The following is a 20,944-nucleotide window of genomic DNA, read 5'->3' on the forward strand; positions in this document are numbered from 1 at the left end:
AAAAACAGCTAAAGAGGATTGTCTTACCCTTATGTTCCCTTTAAAAAAAGAGAACAAGTGTAAGGATATCTACAAGGATCTCCAAAAGTACTTGCTTGTGAAAAGCGGTCCAATCAAGAAACTAGTTTCTGTCACAAGTTCACCATCCATTATCTTGGAGTAAAATCTGGTCTCTCTTGGATTTTGCAGAAATGATCCTGTTTTTCCCTCTTTTGTCAATTACCACTGTATAAACCACCAGAAACCATTGGTTAGTAAAGCTATGGACCTCTCTCATATAATGAAACTAATTGTAAAGATGGTAAACTCAATTCAAGCTGCAAACCACACCAGTTGGTTAAATCTTTACTTGACAAGTTAGATCAGTGGTTCCCAACCTTTTCAATAACAAGGTACATTGAGAAACAGTTCCATGGCACACCCACATTTTACAGGTAAATTGATTGCTCAGGGATGTCACATTTACTTACATTTACTGTGGCTATGGCCTGGCTAGAGGTCTGCAACATAGTGCATGTGACAAATGAAAGAAGGATCAAATCTGACAGCAAAGACACACTGTCTTATTTTCAAAATCTACTCAATTCAACTATTTCTAACTATTCATGAACAGTGGATCAGAGCAAAATGCAAAGTAAATTGCAATGTACTGTGTTAGTGGGGAATTGGGGCCTGCTGGAGTGTACAGAGCCTTTTGATCCAGAGAGAACTTGGATGAGAGGGTCACCCACAATTCTTGCTCCATTGACGAGTGCTCCCTACTGTTGGTTTTCCTCTGAAGACTTACACACCCACAGTCAGTACATAGTACTGGTTTCAGCACATCGTGCCTTCAGCGGGGAACCTTATCAAACACCTTACTGAAGTGCATGTGTATGACATCGAGGGGATGGGAAGCATGGACACGGACTTGCCACTCACTCAAAAATTTCATGGCACATTTCTCACCTTGTTGTTGCACGCCGATTGAAGGTAACTGAATTAGATGCTGTCTCTATGGTGAGTTAATCCTCCATGCTGATGTGAAGTGGTTAAGTGAGGGAAAGTTTTTTTTCAAACTGATGCTTGAAATAGCGACTTTTGTCCAATTATGTGTGCACTGAGGTGGCAGGCAATGTGTAGTTGCTTGAATTCAGGTCTTAAGTGACAAAACTGAATGAGCTGAATTGTAAACTTCCAGGAAAATGGACAGAGAATTAGCACATATGATCAGTGCTGTGAAGGCATTAAAATTGAAACTGAGTCTGTCCCTCCCAATTACAAAACAAAACGTTGCAGCACTTCCTGAGTCTAGAGAAAATAAAAGACAAAAGAAAATGGTTCCACCCAGAAAATGCACACCTGAGGAAGTTAGCAGAGGAATTTGACAGGAGATTTCAGGAACTAGATGTGATGGTACAAATAATCACATTGTCTCAAATCCATTTCTTCGGGTAGACTTTCATCAGTTTACCATCAATGTGTTGAATTACAAATCGATGGAGTAGATATGGAGGTAATTACTTTAGAAAATGGTATTGAACTGAAGGTCAGATCAAGGGAGAGTAATTTTTGGGAGCTTGTACAAACAGAAACATACCCGCTTCTATTATCCAGTGCTTTTAAAGTGAAAATTTACCATGACTCCACATTCCTCTGTGACAGCTTTCTGCCATATGAAGGTAATCAAGTCCAAGTACTGCATCTACCTGAGATACCCATTTAATAGACTCTATATGACTAGCAGCCTTAAATCACAACCCAGGCTTCAAGGCACTGGCAGATAATGTGTAGTCACAAGTGTCACACTGGAGAATAGAATGAACTATATAGATGTAGAATATATAATTGGTTTTATATAGCACTAACAACAAACTGCCTATTCAATATTTTCATAGGGTTAGATCCTGGATTCCACAAATACAAATGAAGTGAGCTTGATTAAAATAAAATGTTGTAGACCACCACTTTAGAAGGATAATAGTTGCAGATACTTGGGAACACTACCACCTAGAATATCACCTCCAAACCACACATTATCCTGACTTGGAACTATATCACCATTGTTTTGAACTTGCTATTTCAAAATTCACATGGACTGTAGTGGTTAGCTCGATGGCTCACTACTGCCTTCTCATGGACAATAAATGCTGCCCTCGCCCTCCCATGCAAAGGCTGATCTTTTCTTAAACTGCCAGATTTCAACTGAATGCAAAAAAATTGAATTAAGTTAATCATTCCTTTTGTACACTTGGATTTCTTAAGTGTTCACAGGCCATGAAGTCAAGAGAGAACTATTTATGTTTTACTTGCAGTGCCGAAGGCAAAACAGCTGCTAAAATAAAAAAAGGATTAATTCAATGTTGTGTAAGATCACTTTCAGGGAAATAATGTATAGATTTTAAAAAGTCATAATGTAGCAACTCAAGTATGAATAAACATGGAAAAACAACCAGATTAAGAGGACAATTGGAAGAAAAGTTGAGGTTTTATACGTGACTGAGTGACAGAGCATAGTACCTTGCAACAAATCCCACAGGAAAGTCTAAAATGGGTGCTGAGCTGACGTAATGCGCTGTGGGACTCTTAGTCAATAAACTGTAACAGTCTCAAAAACAAAAATAATAACTCCAGGACAAATATAGTTGAATGAAAACATCTGCTGTCATCTGGCCATGAACAGTTTGTTCTTAGAATCACAGAATGATGCAGCACAGGAAGAGGCCATTCAGCCCATTCTGTCTGTGCCAGCCCTTTGTAAGAGCTATCCAATTGGTCCCCACTGCCTGTGTTTCCTTTCCCCAAAGTCCTGTCGTTTTTCATTTTCCAGTTTTTAATCCAATTCCCTTTTGGAAATTAGTTTCCACCAGTCTTCAGGAAGCACATTCCAGGTCACAACTCGCTATTCGTCTTTTGTAACAGAATGGAAGGAAATCATTCAGCTTCTCAAGTTTGCTCCAGCATTAAAACTGACCCTGGCCTATCTGTATCCATGTTCAGGCAAAATTGAGGGCTTATAGTTCAATGCAAGGTCAACCTTTGTTTTGAGTTTTGATGCTGATTGTCAGTTCCAACTTTGTGATTTTTGAAACTTGACCATGGATTGTCAGCATTGTCGAAAAGGCCACCATTTGTTGTCTATGTCTAACTGCACTTGAGAGTATGGTGGGAAGCTTCAACCTTTAACTGCTGCACTCCACGTGGCAGAGGAACATTCAAGGTGCTGTAAAGGAAGGAGTCCCAGGATTTTGACCAGCGACATTGATGAAACAGTGATATAATTCCACATCAGGATGGTGTGTGGCTTGGAATGGGGTTTGCAGTGGGTGAAGATCCCATGCATCTGTTATCTTTGGCCTTCAAGACAGAAAGGCTGCACGTTTGGAAGGTGTGATCAAAAATGTGCTTGTGGATTGCTGCTGTGAATCTTCCCGTTGGTGCACGCGGCCGTCACTGTGTGTCAGAGAGAGTGAACATTTAAGATGGCTGCACAAAAGGCAGTCAAGTGTGCCACTTTGTTCTAGATGGTGTCAAGAATCTTGAATATTATTAGAGTTGCACTCCTGAGTTTTCCTTAGGATCACAGAATGGTGCAGAACAGAAGGAGGCTATTTGGCCCGTGATGTCCACGCCAGCTCTGGATAATACCTTCCAGATGGCTGTTAGGAGTTAGAAGGTAAGTCACTCAAAGAACTCCCAGACTCTAGCCTGTTCTTGCAGCCACAGAAATTATACAGCTGGTCCATTTAGGTTTCTAGTCCTTGGTGAATTGCTTAATGCTGATGGTGGATGACTCAGTGACGGTAACACTGTTAAATATCAAAGCAAAGAAAAGGGTTAGAAAGGATCTCTCTTGTTGAAGATGGTAATTGTGTGGTGACATGAACATTATTTTCCCAAGCCTGTATTTTTTCTCTCTTTCATCTCCATCTGTCAATTGGTGAAACATAAATATTCCCAGTGAACAGACAGAAACTGCTGCACTCCACACACAGCTGCACTCGCTGCTAAACAGGAATGTTGGCTTTTGCTCAATCTTCTTGTTGTCACAACAGAAGGGGATGGTGCATGCTAATCCCAACCCTTCTAGACTGCGCTATCCGACAAATGTCATGGAAGTGTTTTTGGGGTGAAAATTGTGTGTCACCTTCTAAAACACTTGATGAATTTTCTGTGTCTTCCAGGCAGCTGCCAGACACACTAATCACAAACTGGAGACTTTTACCCCTAAAAGTACATCTCGTACTTTTTCTTCTCAAACCTGTCGATGTCATGTTGACTTCACAGGCCCTGACAGAAGGTCAAAGCATTATCTTTAATAGCAGTGGTTCTGGCCTGAGTGTTACGTTAGTGGATGAAACCAAAAATAGACACAAGCAATTAAAGGGACAACTTTGGATATGCAAGCGAGAAGTTCTTGTTTCTTTTGACAGAGCCAGTTCTAATGACAGAAGGTATCAAAGAACATCTTAGTGGAGCCCATGAGGCTTAATTTGGTGCTGTTGGCTGTTCAAACACTCCAATAAAAATGTCATGTGGTAAGGTAGGTTAAAAGGAGTTTTGGTGAACATGCTTTAAAATTTTATTCACAAGGTGAAGGTTTCGCTGGCAAGGCCAGAATTTATTGCCCTTCCAATTGCCCCGAGGGCTTAAGAGTCAAACACATTGCTGCAGGTCTAGAGTCATATGTAGGCCAGATCAGATAAGGATGGCAGCTTACCTCCCTAAAGGACATTAGTGAACCAGATGGATTTTTCTAACAATCAACAAAATTGTGAAAGATTTTAGGGTCTTGAGACAATAAGTCAGGAGAAACTGTTTCCAGGGAAGGAGAGTTTTCATCTTGACAACAGATATTTAAAGGTAACTGACCAAAGAATTAGAAGCAACAGCAAAACATGTTTTCCACAAAGTGATTTCTTACGATCTGCAATGCATTGCTGAAGGTACACAAACAGGAAGATGAAAGAGCACAGCAAACCAGGCAGCATCAAGAGCCTTGCTTGTTGTGTTCTTCCAGCTTCCTGCTTGTCTACCTTGGATTCCAGCATCTGCAGTTTTTTTGTCTCTAACCATGCATTGCTGAAAAGCAGATTTATACCAAAATACCAATTAGAAGTAAAAGCAGAGTGCTCAGTGCCTGCTCCACTATTCAATAAGATTATGACAAAAGGGAATTGGATACTGAATGAGATTAATAAGGCTGCACTTTTGAGGAGCAGGCATGATGCATCAATTGGCTGGCTTCTGCGTCGTCACTTCTATGGTTCCAGTTAAATAGCTCTTCTAATCTTATGTCATGAAGTTGATCCAATGCTAATTGTACTGCAATCCTCAACTTCTTAAACTCCTCAGAGGTCAGGCAAAATTGTTAATGACACCATGTATTTATCTAGTGCCTTTAACAAAGTATCCTTAGGAACTTCATGGTGGCTCAGTGGTTAGCACTGCTGCCTCACAGCACCAGGGTCCCAGGTTTGATTCCAGCCTTAGATGACTGTGTGGAGTTTGTACATTCTCCCCGTGTCTGCGCGGGTTTCCTCTGGGTCCTCCCACAGTCACAAAGATGTGCAGGTCAGGTGAATTGGCCATGCTAAATTGTCCATAGTGTTAGCTGCATTGGCCAGAGGGAAATGGGTCTGGGTGGGTCGGTGTGGACTGATTGGGCCGAAGGGCCTGTTTCCACACTGTAGGGAATCTAAATCTAAAAATGATTATCAAATAAAATTCAGCACCAAGACATATCAGGTGACGTTTGGACTGGTAACTGAACACTTGATCAAAGAAACAAATTCTAAAGGAAGAAAGAGGCCAAGATATTTCGAGAGAGGAATTCTAGAGTTCAGAGGTTGGACAGATAAAGACACACACATACCAATTGTGGAGTGATTACTTCGCAGTGTTTGTGATCTCAGGACATCCCAGTGAGCTTCATGATCACTCTTCTTCACATAGTGGCCACATGAGAGAACAGATGGCCCCTGAGTTTAATCTCAAATTCAAAAGGCAGCATCTCTGGCAATGTAGCACCTCCTCAATACTGCTCTGTGAGCTACCATAGATCATGTTCTCAAGTCAGTGGGTTTAGGTTAGCTTTCTGACTGAGAGGTCAGTGGCCAAGAACAGGAGGAGGTCTGGTGTCCTGGGCTAAAATTCATCCTTTGACCAAGATGATTAAAATATACTTTCTCATTGCTGTAAGCTTGTTGTGCACAATTATCTCCTTCACTTCCTACATTACAGTAATTGCAGCTTCACAAGTACCCCATTGCCTGTAAAGTGCTTCAGGAAATCCCAAAGTTGTGAAAGGTTTCACAGAAATGCAAGTGTGGTATGTGTGTGTCTTTATCTGTCCAACCTCTGAACTCTAGAATTCCTCTCTCGAAATATCTTGGCCTCTTTCTCTCTACAATCAAGTAATACTGAGAAGGTTAATGACAACAAGCCACTGTCATTTTATATCCCCCTGCACTAAATATCTTGTTCTGAGAAAACTCTGGAACAGCTAAGTATGAAGAGAAATCAAATCTGCTCATCCACTTAATAGTTTGCCAAGATATGCTGAACTTGTACCAGGATTCCACTTGATCCTGATGTATCATCTACAAATAAAAACACGCCTGAAAGATTACCCTTTCAAAATTTGCTGCTGTCTTAATTAAAGGGCAGGATTAACACTACCCAGTTTGTTATGTACATTTTCTACCTGACATGACGCATCTGAAACATATTCCTGGATCAGGAATTCTGTGGGAGCGTGTGGAGTGTTATCTGATAAACTGATATTGACGTACATAGTCACTCTCCATACAGTCAACAGGCAGTTATGGAAAAGATCAGACTCAGTAGGAGTGTGTCTCCAGCTCCCTCTACTGCTAGTCCACGCACAGAGTTCAAATCATTAAATCATACTTCATTCAAACGGCTACTCACATCTTGTTTATTATTTGATTATCAGGTCAAAATTAACTAATTTATTGCACATTGCTGTTTTCTCAGAGATATTAATTCATAGAAGTAACTGGGTCAACATACAGGAAAGGTAGCAGTAAACCCAAGGTCGGGGGGGCAGCACGGTGGCTCAGTGGTTAGCACTGCTGCCTCAGCACCAGGGTCCCAGGTTCAATTCCAGCCTTGGGTGACTGTCTGTGTGGAGTATGCACATTCTCCCCATGTCTGCGTGGGTTTCCTCCGGGTGCTCCGGTTTCCTCCCACAGTCCAAAGATATGCAAGTCAGGTGAATTGGCCATGCTAAGTTGCCCATAGTGCTAGCTGCATTAGCCAGAGGGAAATGGGTCTGGGTGGGTTGCTCTTCAGAGGGTTTGTGGGGACTTGTTGGGCCGAAGGGTCGGTCTCCACACTAAAGGGAATCTAATCTAATCTAAATCTTACGAAAGAGTGGTGGCATTTGACTTCAATGAATAAATCTGGAAGTAATGATTTATTTTTTAATTAATTCACAGTATGTTGGAGTAACTAGTTAGGCCAGCATTTACATCCCATACCTAGTTGCTCTTTAGGAGATGAAATTTCGGATGACCATATGATTAATTGTTCTCAGCCCAGCTGACTTACCGTCTTTGCCTGATGTAGTCTACATCTGACTCCAGACCATAGCAATCTGCCGTCCTTGCCTGGTCTGGCCTACATGTAACTCCATACCCACGGCAATCTGGTTGATTCTTAACTGCCCTTTGAAGTGGCTAGCCGTGCAGTTCAAGAGTAATTAGGTATGAGCAACAAATGCTGGCCCTACATCCCTTCAAAAATATTTTTAAAACACCCATTTCGGATGAGTGGACAAAGGAATGTTTTACAAAAACCTTTCCTCCCATACTCAGAGACCCATAACATTAGAAACATTTCTGTGTTGGCTCTCTAATACCTTTGCAAACTAATCCTACTGATTTCTGCTTTACCTATATCCAGTAAGGTATAAGCATTCCCCACTGGCCCACAAACTCCCTATAGATCTGAATCAAAGCCAAATTAATCCCCATTTCCTTGCTGGTTCCCCATAAAACTGTATAAATCTCACTGCCTCACTCTCTTCCTATATTCTTGTAAGACAGTGAGGACTGTAGATGGTGGAGAGTCAGAGTTGAAAGTGTGGTGCTGGAAAAACGCACCAGGTCAGGCAGCATCTGAGGAGCAGGAGAGTCAACCTTTCGGGCATAAGCCCTTCATCAGGGCTGAAAGGTGATGATGCCTGATGAAGGGCTTATGCCTGAAATGTTGATTCTCCGGTTCTCAAACACTGCCTGACCTGCTGTGCTTTTCTAGCGCCACACTTTTCGACTGCATATCCCTGTAACCTAATCCCACTGCCTCGTTCTCTCCCTGGGTCCTGTATTAATTCTAAGCGAATCTCACTGCCTTACTCGCTCCATGTAGCTCTGTATCAATCTCCACTCTCTCACTGCATCCTTCAAAGATACATGGCTCTTGCCTCTGTCATTCCCCGTGGTCGACCATTCTGTGCTCCAGCGTCCTCTGTGTAAAGACGTTTCTTTCTAACTCCGTCTGCCTCCTGTTTGTGATGTTTTTGGGGGAAAAAAATTGATGACTTCTCACCAGTTACGGAGCTCAAACCCACAACACTGTGACTCTGAGTAAGAAATGCTGCTGCTAAGTGATGGCTCAACTGGAGGAAAAGCTCAAGTGGAACAGGACAAAGATTCAGAGATGGAAGTCAGAAACCCTGACTCTGTGCTCGACCCAGTCATGGAGCTGAGTTCAGGGTTAAGCAGGCAAAGAACACTGTATAGTCTGAGGTAATGGGGTTACAGCTGGAAGCGAGCAGGTATTGGCAGGAGCTAAGAGGTGTATTATTCACCAACCAGGCGGATAGTGTGTTCCAACCAGGAGGGGTGCAGACTTCAGACTGAGAAGAGAGAGAGAGAGAGAGAGAGAGACAGAGAGAGATGGAGACAGCTCTCTGTGCCTCGGCAGGTCAGTGCTGGCAAGCTGAAGAGGTCACTGAAAAAAACAGCTGTGGTTTGGCTCATAAAAACCATTTATAACTTACCATCATCAGCAGCATCCCCTCCCTCATACGATCAAACCTTGGAGCAAGAAAAGCACTGAAATTGATTCTGCATTTAACAGATAGAAAACACAATTTGTACCTCAGCTCTAAGAATGTCCGTAGAGAAAAGAAAGAGACAATCTTCTTCATGTGGAAGAGACAGCTAGGAAGGTATTATCTCCTTGTATACCAAACACTATTCCTCCCCTTTATGAGCTGCTGTCTTGTTCACGGTCTGCTTTCACTCTGGATAAACACCGATACTACCTTGTATCCTTGTATGAGGGTCATACGTATATTGATCCTGCTTGTTGGCAATAGTAAAAATAATAATAAAACTTTGTTGCTGAGGACTCTTGTGTGCAGTGGTTGTGTCTCTACCTCTGAACCAGGAGGCCTGGGTTCAAGTCTCACCTGCTGCACAGGTGTGTGACAGCATATCTGAACAGGTTGGTTAAAAATATTTATGACTTATTTACTTCCTGCAACAGAGACAGCATTTCCTGGATTGGAAGCATAGTCTTTGCTGGGATTAGCCTGTTATTTTTGACAACATTGAGTTGTGATGGACCTCTTTGCTGTCGTTGTATTTCTCTTTGTCATGGTTTGTTGAAAGCAGGTAATTTAAACAGTTCCTACAGGTACACCAGTTGTTTAATGCAACAATCGTACAGTTTACTATGTCAACACTTTCTAGCTGAGTGTATACATTCACATCACCTTGGTAACTTAGAGACAATTGAATTGAACTGAGGCACAGTGAAAATCTTTATTTTCCGAGCAATACAGGAAGATCACAGAGTTAAGTAGCATAGCTAAGTAAAAAATAGGTAAATAGCGGCAAAAACAAAAACACAGGTACAGGGGAATGTTAAGAGTTTGTGAGTCCATTCAGTATTCTAACAACAGTAGGGTAGAAACTGTGTTCAGGCTTCTGTACCTTCTCCCTGATGGTAGAGGTTATAGAAAAACATTGCCAGGGTGGGATGGATCTTTGAGAATGCTGGCGGCCTTTCCTTGACAGCGGGCCTGGTTGATGGATTCTATAGATGGGAGGTTGACCTTTGTGATTGTCCAGGCTGAGGCCACCACTCTCTGTAACTGTCTCTGACCTTGAATGGTCCAGTTGCCATACCTGGTAGTGATACATCCAAACAGATGGTACACCTATAAAAATTGGCAAGAGTATTCGGCGTCATGCCAAGTTTCCTCAGCTGCCTGAGGGAGAAGACTTTGTTGGGCCTTTGTAACCAGTGGTTCCAAATGAAGAGTCCAAGAAAGCTTTTAGTGGACGACCACTCCCAGGAGCTTGACACTTTCCACTCGTTCCACCTCTGTGCTGTTAATGTGTAGGGGGGCATGAGTAACATCCCACCGAAAGTTAATAATGAGTTCCTTGGTTTTGCCAGCATTGAGAGCTAGGTTGTTCTCAGCGCACCATTTTTCCAGGTCTTCCACCTCCCGTCTGTAGCCTGTTTTGTCGCCATCTGAGATTTGACCGACAATTGTGGTGTCATCAGCAAACTTGTATTCTGGCATTAGTCTGGTATTTGGCGACGCAGTCATGGGTATACAGTGAGTACAGCAGGGGGCTGAGTATGCACCTGTGGGGGTGTTCCAGTGTTGAGTGTTCGTGACGATGAAATATTGTCCCCAATCTTCACTGATTGTGGCCTGTGGGTCAAGAAACTGAGGATCCAGTTGCAGAGAGTGGGGCTTAGTCTCAGATCACTCAGATCACTGTCTCGAGGGGATAATAGTGTTGAAGGCTGAACTGTAGTCAATGAGTAAGATTCTTGCATAGCTGTTCTTGGTGTCAAGATGTTCTTGAGTGGAGCGAAGGGCAAGTGATATGGCATCTGACGTGGATCTGTTGGTCCGATAGGCAAACTGGAATTGCTCAAGAGTATGGGGAGGTTGGAGTTAATTAATACCATGACCAACCTTTCAAAGCATCTCATGAACATCGAGGTTAGGGCCACTGGGCTGTAGTCATTGAGACATGCTGCATGAGCCTTCTTAAGCACAGGGATGATGTTGGCCCTCTTGAAACAGGCAGGGACAGGTGGTCTGCTGCAGGGAGAGGTTGAACACCTCTGCCAGTTAATCTGTGCGTGTTCTGAATGCACGGCCTGGTACACCGTCTGGTCCCATCGCTTTCCTTGGATTCACACAAAGGAAAACTGATCTGACCTCTGATGCAGTGACTGTTGGGATAGGTTTGTAAGGACTTGTCGGAACAGGTGTTACCTCTCCGCCGAAATTCTGCTCAAAGCGAGCATAGAAGGCGTTGATACGACCTGGGAGGGGTGTGCCATCGTCTGCTATCTTGCATTGTCTCTTTTTAGAACCTGTGATGTCATTCAGTCCTTGCCATAGTCACCGGGTGTCTGTCTGGGTCTCTAGTTTGAATCGGTATTGGTCCCTGGCTATCTTAATGGCTCTGTGAAGGTCATACTTGGATTCCTTATATTTGAGTGGGTCTCCTGATCTGGAGGCCTCACGCCTGTGTTTTAGCAGGTTCTCTATGTTCTGATTCATCCAGGGTTTCCTGTTGGGGAACACCCGGAATGACTTTCTCGGTATGCAGTCCTCCACACACTTGCTGATAAAGTCTGTGATGGTGTTGGCGTACTCATCCAAGGTACCTGCGGACTGTTTGAACATGGCCCAATCAACCAATTCCAGACAGCACCAGAGTTGATCCTCAGCCTGTTCCAACCAGCACCGGACCTGTATCCGCGAGGGGGGTCTCCTGCTTGAGCTTTTGCCTGGAAGCCAGGAGAACAAACATGGCATTGTGGGCTGAGTTCCCAAAATGAAGACAGGGGATGGAGCAGTAAGCATCTTTCACAGTGGTGTAGCAATGGCCTAAAATGTTCGGGCCCCTGATGGGGCAGGTAATGTTCTGGTGGTACTTGGACAATACCTTCCTTAGATTGGCTTGATTGAAGTCACCCCCAGTTACAATAAACTGGGCCTTGGGGTGTTCCATCTCCAGGGTGTTAGTGGTGGAGGATAGCACATCCAGAGCTTCCTCAACCTTTGCTTGTGGTGGTACGAACACAGCAGTTAGTACAGCAGCGGTAAATTCCCGTAGTAGATAGAAGGGGCGGCATTGATGATGAGGAATTCAAGTTCTTGAGCAATGGCTGCCCAGGATTGCAATTTCCGTGCACCACAAGTTGTTGATTAACAAGCAAACCCCTCCACTCTTTGTCTTACCCGAGGACACTGTATGGTCCATACGATGGATAGAAAAACCATTAGACTGAAGTGCGCTGTCGGGAATGGTTGGGTTGAGCCAAGTTTCTGTGAAGCAGAGTGCACAGCAGTCCTGCAGTTCACACTGGAAGTCAAGATTAGAGTAGTGCTGGAAAAGCACAGCAGGTCAGGCAGTATCCGAGGAGCATGAAAATCGACGTTTCGGGCAAAATTCCTTCATCTGGATTCCTGATGCAGGGCTTTTGCCCGAAACATCGATTTTGCTGCTCCTCGAATGCTGCCTGACCTGCTGTGCTTTTCCAGCACCACACTAATCTTGACTCACTTCTGTACCTACTTCTGCTTAGTTCACGCTGGAAGCTGAGCCGTGATCTGTGTTTGTCCATCTTGTTCGCCAGAGATTGTACATTTGCTAGGAGTAAGCTAGGATTGGAGGTCTTGAAACCGCGTAGTCTCAGTCTTACTAGCAGGCTGGCACACTTACCCCGCTTCCTCGCAGGCATTTTACATTTGGGTGGAGTACATTCTGACTGCTTCCAGTTAAGTGATCCTTCCCAGGACCCTGTGGAGCAGGTAGGCTGCAGTTTAGCATATTTTTACAGAGGATCTGCTGCGGACCCAGTGAAGCAGGTCATTTACTGTGTGGTTTTTTTTGACTAGAGGGAGTTTGCCTAGGACCCAGTGGAGAAGTTTGTGGTTTCAGTTGCTGCTCCAGGTTCAGCCACATTTTTTGCAGAAGTGGCTGCTGTCCAGGCACGTTCTGATAGATTTCATATCAGGCAGGTGTCTTTTCGGGCTGGGAGCGTTTCGTATCGGAGCCAATTGACAGCTCATAGGATTATAGACAGTGCAAACACTCTGCCTATTGGGTGAATTGAATATAATTGATGTGTGGGAAGCAAGCTCTTCTCCGAGTCAAAAAGCTGGGCTACACTCCCTGTATGGAGACAGTGCTGCATTGCCAGAGGTACTGTCATTCAGGTGCCAAGTTAAATTGTCCTCTCAGCTCAATGTAAAAAGATCCCATGGTCAATGCCTGAAGAAGAGCAGGGAAATTCTCACCATGCCCAAGCCAATATGAAGTCATTGGACATCAACATAAAGAACAGATGATCAAGTCAATATTATTTGTGAGAGCTTGCTATATACGAAAACAGTGTCCGCACATCACGAGCTGCAGAGAGCCGTAGACAGTCCTGAAGTTCTGAAAGACTATTATCTTGAACTTTGACATTCTCAAACTCTCCAAATTGGATTTTAAAAAAGTATAGCTCCTTCTACTCATCCTCAATAAACTACGCTGCATTCTAACTCTTGTGCCAATGATTTTCAGGACTATATCCTCACATTCAAATAATTCCGTGGCTTCCTATCATCTTACCTCACTGATCTCCAGTAGCTATTCCTCTTCCGCTCTTCTCACGCTTCACAAGGTTTTTTAAAAAATTATTTCTTCACAGGATGTGGGTCTTGCTGGCTAGGGGCAGCCTTTATTGCCATTCCTAGCTGTCCTTGAGAATGTGATGTTGAGCCACTAGGTCTAAAAAGATTTGGGTTACGAGGGCATGTTGCATGTAGAAGCCTAAATCCTTTAAGCATTGAAGATTGGAGGGTTCTCTAATTGAGTGATTTAAGATGGCTGACATGAGTTGGGATTAGGTTGTAATGTGTTGATAAGAGGTGGGTGACAGGGTAACGAGGGATTGAGGGTTAGGACCTTAATATTTGACAATACAATTGGGATGAAGTTTAAGAGAACCAAGGCAGGCCTTTTCAGCAGCCTAGTAAAGCACTCAACAGCACATGTGGCTGGATCTGGGGCTGGCCGATTGGATTCTATCCAAAAGCCCCCTGGAGCAAAGATCTCATACGCATTTCTCTAAAGAGTTCCACTCTCCTCAGGAGTAAAGACGCAGTTGAAAGTAGCCAAACTAGTATGCATCAACCACTATGCACATTTATACGCCTTTTAACTATGGTAAAACGTCCCAAGGTGTTTCACATGACTGTTATAAAGCAACATTTGACACTGCATCACTTAAGGAGATTACAGGGCAAGTGACCAAAAATAAGGATAGAAATATCTTGAGGAGCAGAGAGAGGTAGCGATGCAGAAATATTTCCAGAACTTAGGGCACAGTTAGCTGAGCGAACGTACATCAGCAGCAAAGCAAATCTGAAGAATATGCAAGAGGCCAGAATTGAAGGAGCACAGAGATCTTGGAGGCTGGAAGGAATAGGTAAAGTTACAACGACGGGAACAGACTGATGAATTGATACAACTTAACTGAGTCTGGGAGTCTGCGTCTGTGGTCACATGAACACATGCCTGAACAGAGGGCTTAAAATTAATTCTTGTGGTTTTCTGCTCAATTACACAAGTGGTATGCCCAACTTTCTCAGTGTGTTAAAGTGATGTATGAAAACAGTAGTTAGTGAGATATTTATGATGAGGACCATAGATCTGCTTTCTCAGGGAAACAGAGGAATAACTGGTGGTGGTTTAACCCGAGGGTCACCACGCCTCAGGGGTAAGCTTGGGAAGGTGGGGCTTCTGTCGTGATGGCGAAGAAACACTATAGATCACCATTACATTTCTGAATAAATATTATTTTTCTTCTTGTACAATGAAGGAATGGTGCTCTCATGAAGGTGCGTTGTGAATACTGACTCAGCAAATGAGTGTTGAATAAATAATTTGCATTTCCATGGTATCTTTTCCCACCTGGGAACATCCCAAACAATTTCCAGTCAATGAAGTATTTCTGAAGTGTAACGACTCTTGCAAGGTAAAAATCATGGTGTAGTGATTGGAACCAGGTGGACCGCAGTGACAATGAGATCCTTGATTGGGGTTGTTAACCTGGTTCAATCAGGAAAACCCAAGCTGACCAATATAACCAGGAGATTAGAATCTCCTCAGTCGTGGTCTGACTCTGAGCTCCCTGAACATAGCCAGTGTTATTGTGGGGTTTTGTTAAAAAAAATAACCTGAGGACTTAGATTCTCCTCAATTCAAGGGACTGACTCTGAGCTGACCGGCCAGTTACAGCCAGTGTACTGTGCACAAATAAATAAAAGGATGACGTGGTGACTGGATACAGGCCACTATGCAGTTATTTTACATGGCAACCAATCTGCTTACAAACTTTTGTCACGTTATATGGTCAGCGTTCAGTCAATACATCTATATTTTAAAACTAGACACAAAGGCTGAAAAATATGGATGCCCAAGGGTCATCTGACTTCTATTACAAATTGAAACCACTTCACTGTCTCAAGAAGGAACATTCTCGACTGATCTTCCCGAAAGCAATCTAAAAAGGTATTGGGTACAAATTGGATCATTTAAAAACAAAGATGAGATGTGCCTCAAACTCTAGGTATTAAATCATCACAGGAAATTGGAACAAACATAAACTTCGCTTTTTTTTGGAAAAAGGGTCATATGATGAGGGAACCATGTTGTTGTCTGCTACTAATATTGGCTAAAATCTGCTTTGCAGACAGAATTCCACCAAAGCTAAGTAATCCAAGCAGGCAAAATAAGTAATAGCAACACATTGAAAGTAATAGCAACACATTGAAAGTAATAGCAACACATTGAAAGTAAGAGGTCCCATGAGAAAATAAGAGTGAGGACTCCTCCAACTCAAGTTCCAATTCAAATTCACCTCAGAACCAAACTTCTAGAAATTCAACTAAAGAAAATTTTTCAGTCTTTGTTTTACAAGGCTCCACCTTCAGGTTGGGGCAGGTTAACTCAGTTGGCTACATGTTTAGCATGCACTTTTAGATAACTCCAATAACATGAGGCCAGTAAGATGCTAGACGTAACAGCAGAAATAGATTATTCGGCTCATTATGTCCCTTCACCATTCAATAAGATCATGGTGGATCTGGCAATCGTCAATTCCACTTCCTTGTCTTCGTTCATACCCATGATTCTCTTACTGATTAAGAATCTGTCCATTTCCTCCTTGAATATACTTAACAATACATCCTGTTGCAGTAAATAATTCCAAAGCTTCAGTACCCTCTGTGAGAGAATAAATTCCTCTTCGCCACTGTCTTTAATGTGTGACCCCTTACTCAGGGATTGTGCCTTCTGATCCAAGGCTCTCCTACATGGTAAAACAATCTCCCATCATCTCCTCTCCCACTCACCTCCAAGAATCTTATGTTTCATTCTTCTAAATACCAAGGAATACAGGTCCAACCTACACAACCTCTCCTCATAAGATAATTTCCCTATACCTATAATCAACATTGTACACTGGACTGTCTTCAATGGCAGTATATCATCCCTTAGATCAAAGAGATTAGAACTATTCACAGTAAGATCTAACTACTGCCTTGTATAGGTTTATTCTCCTTTCCCTTTGAAATGAAGGCCAACATTTCACTTGCCTTCAGTATTTCCCGGTGAGCTCACGCGTCAATTTTTAGTCACTTATACACAGTGACTACCAAATCCCTCAGTGCTGCAGCTTTCAGCAGACTTTCTCTATTTAAGTCAACATTCAGCTACTCTATTCTTCTTGCCAAAGTGTTTAACCTTACATCTCCTCATACTGTATTCCATCTGCTAGGTTTGTGCCCATTCACTTAACCTGTCTGTGTCCCTCTGCAGAATCTATTTGTCATTCTCCCCACTTGCCTTCCCACCTATTTTTGTGTTGTCCACAAACTTGCACCCTGTATCCCAACTTTCTGTCTTCTATTAATTAGCTATTCTTATCCATGCACTTAGTACACCATCCACAACATCATGGATCTTATTTTATTCAATGACCTTACATGCTGTGCTCATCTTACAGACATGATGGTCCCTTGGAAATCCAAGTATATTACATCCACCACCTTTACCTATCCTGCTTGTTATCTCCTCAAAGAATTCTAATCAATTTGTCAGGCATGATTTCCCCTTCGTGAAGTTATGCTGACTTTACTTGATTACGTTTTTATTTCTAACCGTCATACTGTTTCAGCCTTTATAATGGATTCTAATATTTTCCCAATGACAGATATTAAGATAAACTGGCCTACAGTTACCTTTTTCTGTCTCCTCCCATTTTTGAATAAGGCTATTATTGTTGGAAGATTACTACAGTGCATCACTATCTCTGGATCTACTTGGATCAGGATCAACAGGTCTAGCGGATTACGGGCCTTTAGGCCCATTTATTTCCATGGTAGTTTTGCTCTGCTAATAGTTTATTTTGTTTATTACCTCCAGCTTTTGCCATTTGACTATTTAGTATTTTACAAATGGTATTAAAAAGATCTTAAAACGTCACAAAAATTAACAGGAGTAGGTCATTCGGCCCCTTGAGCCCACTCTGCAACTTAATGGGATCATGATCAGACATTCCTCACGTCCACTTTCCTGCCCTTTCCTCATAACCCTTGATTCCCCTACTCATCAAGAATTTCTCTATCTCTGCCTTATTTATACACAAGGACACTGCCATCATAGCTCCCTGTGTCAAGGCAATCCAATGACCCAATTAATGTCTTCTGCTGTGAAGTCTGATGCAAAGTAGTTATTCAACTCCTCTGTCATCTCCTGGTTACCCATTATTATTTCCCTACCTTCACTTTCTACAGAGGCTATCTTCACTTTGGCCTCTCTACTTTTTTGTGTATTTAAAGATGATGTCCATTTCGATATTACATGGTAGTTTCCCCTCAATTTATTTTCTCCCCCATAAGAATCTGGTACTCATTGTCAAAACATGTATTGAATGGGCAAATTACAGCTCTTAATTTCTTTTGGATTTATCCCTCAAGTGTTTGTGTTTGCATACAAGTGAGTGGGGGTTACAAGGAAACACATTTGAATTTAAATCATAGACATTAGTTAGATTATTTTGTTCTGCTAAAGTTATAGTATTAATATTAAAATGTTAATTTTTGTTTAAGCCATAGACTTGGTATCACCACTCTTCCTGCCGATTCTGGGACCCTGTCTTCTCACTCTGTCACTGAGGGAGTGGAAAGCAATAGCAAACCTCACTGATGTAAAATTGCCAAGGAAACAACTCAGGAGGAAGTCTCAGTGACTAAAAAGACAAAAAACTGCCTTCAGGAACAGAATACCCGACATGACAGGTATATTCGAAGGTTGTGGGACTGCAGGGAATAACACAAACAGGGCTGAAAATTTTAAAACCAAGACATTGTCTTGCAAGAGTCAATGTAGATCAGCGAATACAGAGATGATAGGAGATTGAGGCTTAAGACATAGATATAGGCACAGAGATTTAGAAGACTACAAGTTTGCAGAGGATAGAATGTGGGTAGTCAACTAGGAGAGTATCAGAATAATAAGGAAGACATGCCTCTATGAATTAGGATTTGCAGCAGCAAATAAAACATAGAACATCATAATGCAGTTCAGGCCCTTTGGCCCTCGATGTTGCACTGACCTGTGGAATCAATCTGAAGCATATCCATCCGACACTATTCTATTTTCATCCATATGTTTATCCACTGATCATTTAAATGCCCTTAAAGTTGGTGAGTCTACTACTGTTGCAGGCAGTGTGTTCAACACCCCTATTACTCTCGGAGTAAAGAAACTGCCTCTGACATCTGTCCTATATCTATTGCCCCTCAATTTAAAGCTCTGTCCCCTCATGCTAGCCATCTCCATCAGAGACAAAAGTCTCTCATTGTCCACCCTAACTAACCCGATAGGTCATTTGAGCTCATTGAGACATAAGAAAGGGGAGAAGTTGAACAATGTAACAAAGATGGATATGGACAATAAAATATTTAAGAATAAATATAGCTTTACAATTTAAAACAGAATCTAAATTATGTTAAAAACAATAGGTATAAGGGAGTTTCCAAAATCACAACTTTGCACAGAAAACTCCAGAACACTCCACGGGCCAGAGAAGATTAAAGGTATGCAGTACATCAAAATACCCACAAGATGGTAGCATCTGTTGAAGGAATGTTTTACAATGAAGCTTTTCCTGTCACGGTCCCTTATCCTGAAAGTGTTGCTTGTTTCAATGTTGGTCATGTCAACGTTTACCCCCATCTGTTTTCATTTCCTTTTCTGTTTATCCTGACTGTGACTCAATGCCTAACATTCTCACTTCTGAGTCATAAGATTGCTGGGTCAAGTCCCATTCCAGAGATGAAGGCAGATACGTAAACCAGGCTATCATTCCTAGAGTAGTACTGCGGGAACAATGCATTGTCAGAGGGGCAGTACTGAACTGATAGAGTGTTACACTCTCAGGGCACTACTGAAAGAATGCTGCATTTTGAGGAGCAGTGCTGTCCAGCCCCTTCAAACACATATCTTTCAATGAATGTAGGGGTCAATTGTTCAATGGTTAATTATGAGGGTCTGGCAACTGATCTACATTTTCTGTGCTTAATCAGTTAAGTCTATGACTCCGAGCCTGAATAACTGAAATGCTGCTAAAAGCTAGAATTAGGATAGACATGATTTATTCTTTCAAGGCATGTAGGCATTACTGGTAAAGCTGGCATCTCATAGAGTCATAGATTCATAAAGATGTACAGCATGGAAACAGACCCTTCTATCCAACCCGTCCATGCCGACCAGATATCCCAACCCAATCTAGTCCCACATGCCAGCACCCGGTCCAAATCCCTCCAAATCCTTCCTATTCATATACCCATCCAAATGCCTCTTAAATGTTGCAAATGTACCAGTCTCCACCACATCCTCTGGCAGCTCATTCCATACACGTACCACCCTCAGTGTGAAAAAGTTGCCCCTTTGGTCTCTTTTATATCTTTCCCCTCTCACCCTAAACCTATATCCTCTAGTTCTGGACTCCCCAACCCCAGGGAAAAGACTTTGCCTATTTATCCTATCCATGCCCCTCAATTTTGTAAACCTCTATAAGGTCACCCCTCAGCCTCCGACGCTCCAGGGAAAACAGCCCCAGCCTCTTCAGCCTCTCCCTGTAGCTCAGATCCTCCAACCCTGGCAACATCCTTGTAAATCTTTTCTGAACCCTTTCAAGTTTCACAACATGATCTCCCAACTCCTGTACTCAGTACTCTGACCAATAAAGGAAGGCATACCAAACACCTTCTTCACTATCCTATCTACCTGCGACTCCACTTTCAAGGAGCTATGAACCTGCACTCCAAGGTCTCTTTGTTCAGCAACATTCCCTAGGACCTTACCATTAAGTATCTAAGTCCTGCTAAGATTTGCTTTCCCAAAATGCAGCACCTCGCATTTATCTGAATTAAACTCCATCTGTCAGCCCATTGGCCCATCTGGTCCAGATCTTGTTGTAATCTGAGGTAACCCTCTTCGCTGTCCACTACACCTCCAATTTTGATGTCATCTGCAAACTTACTAACTGTACCTCTTATGCTCGCATCCAAATCATTTATGTAAATGACAAAAAGTAGAGGGCCCAGCACCGATCCTTGTGGCACTCCACTGGTCACAGGCCTCCAGTCTCTGTCTTCTACCTTTGAGCCAGTTCTGTATCCAAATGGCTAGTTCTCCCTGTATTCCATGAGATCTAACCTTGCTAATCAGTCTCTCATGGGGAACCTTGTCGAATGCCTTACCTAAGTCCATATAGATCACATCTACTGCTCTGCCCTCATCAATCCTCTTTGTTACTTCATCAAAAAACTCAATCAAGTTTGTAAGACATGATTTCCCAAGCACAAAGCCATGTTGGCTATCCCGAATCA

This window comes from Chiloscyllium plagiosum, unplaced genomic scaffold (assembly GCF_037043375.1).
Source record: "Chiloscyllium plagiosum isolate Xiang-an unplaced genomic scaffold, Cpla_swu_hap1 HiC_scaffold_18, whole genome shotgun sequence".
Classification (NCBI taxonomy): Eukaryota; Metazoa; Chordata; class Chondrichthyes; order Orectolobiformes; family Hemiscylliidae; genus Chiloscyllium; species Chiloscyllium plagiosum.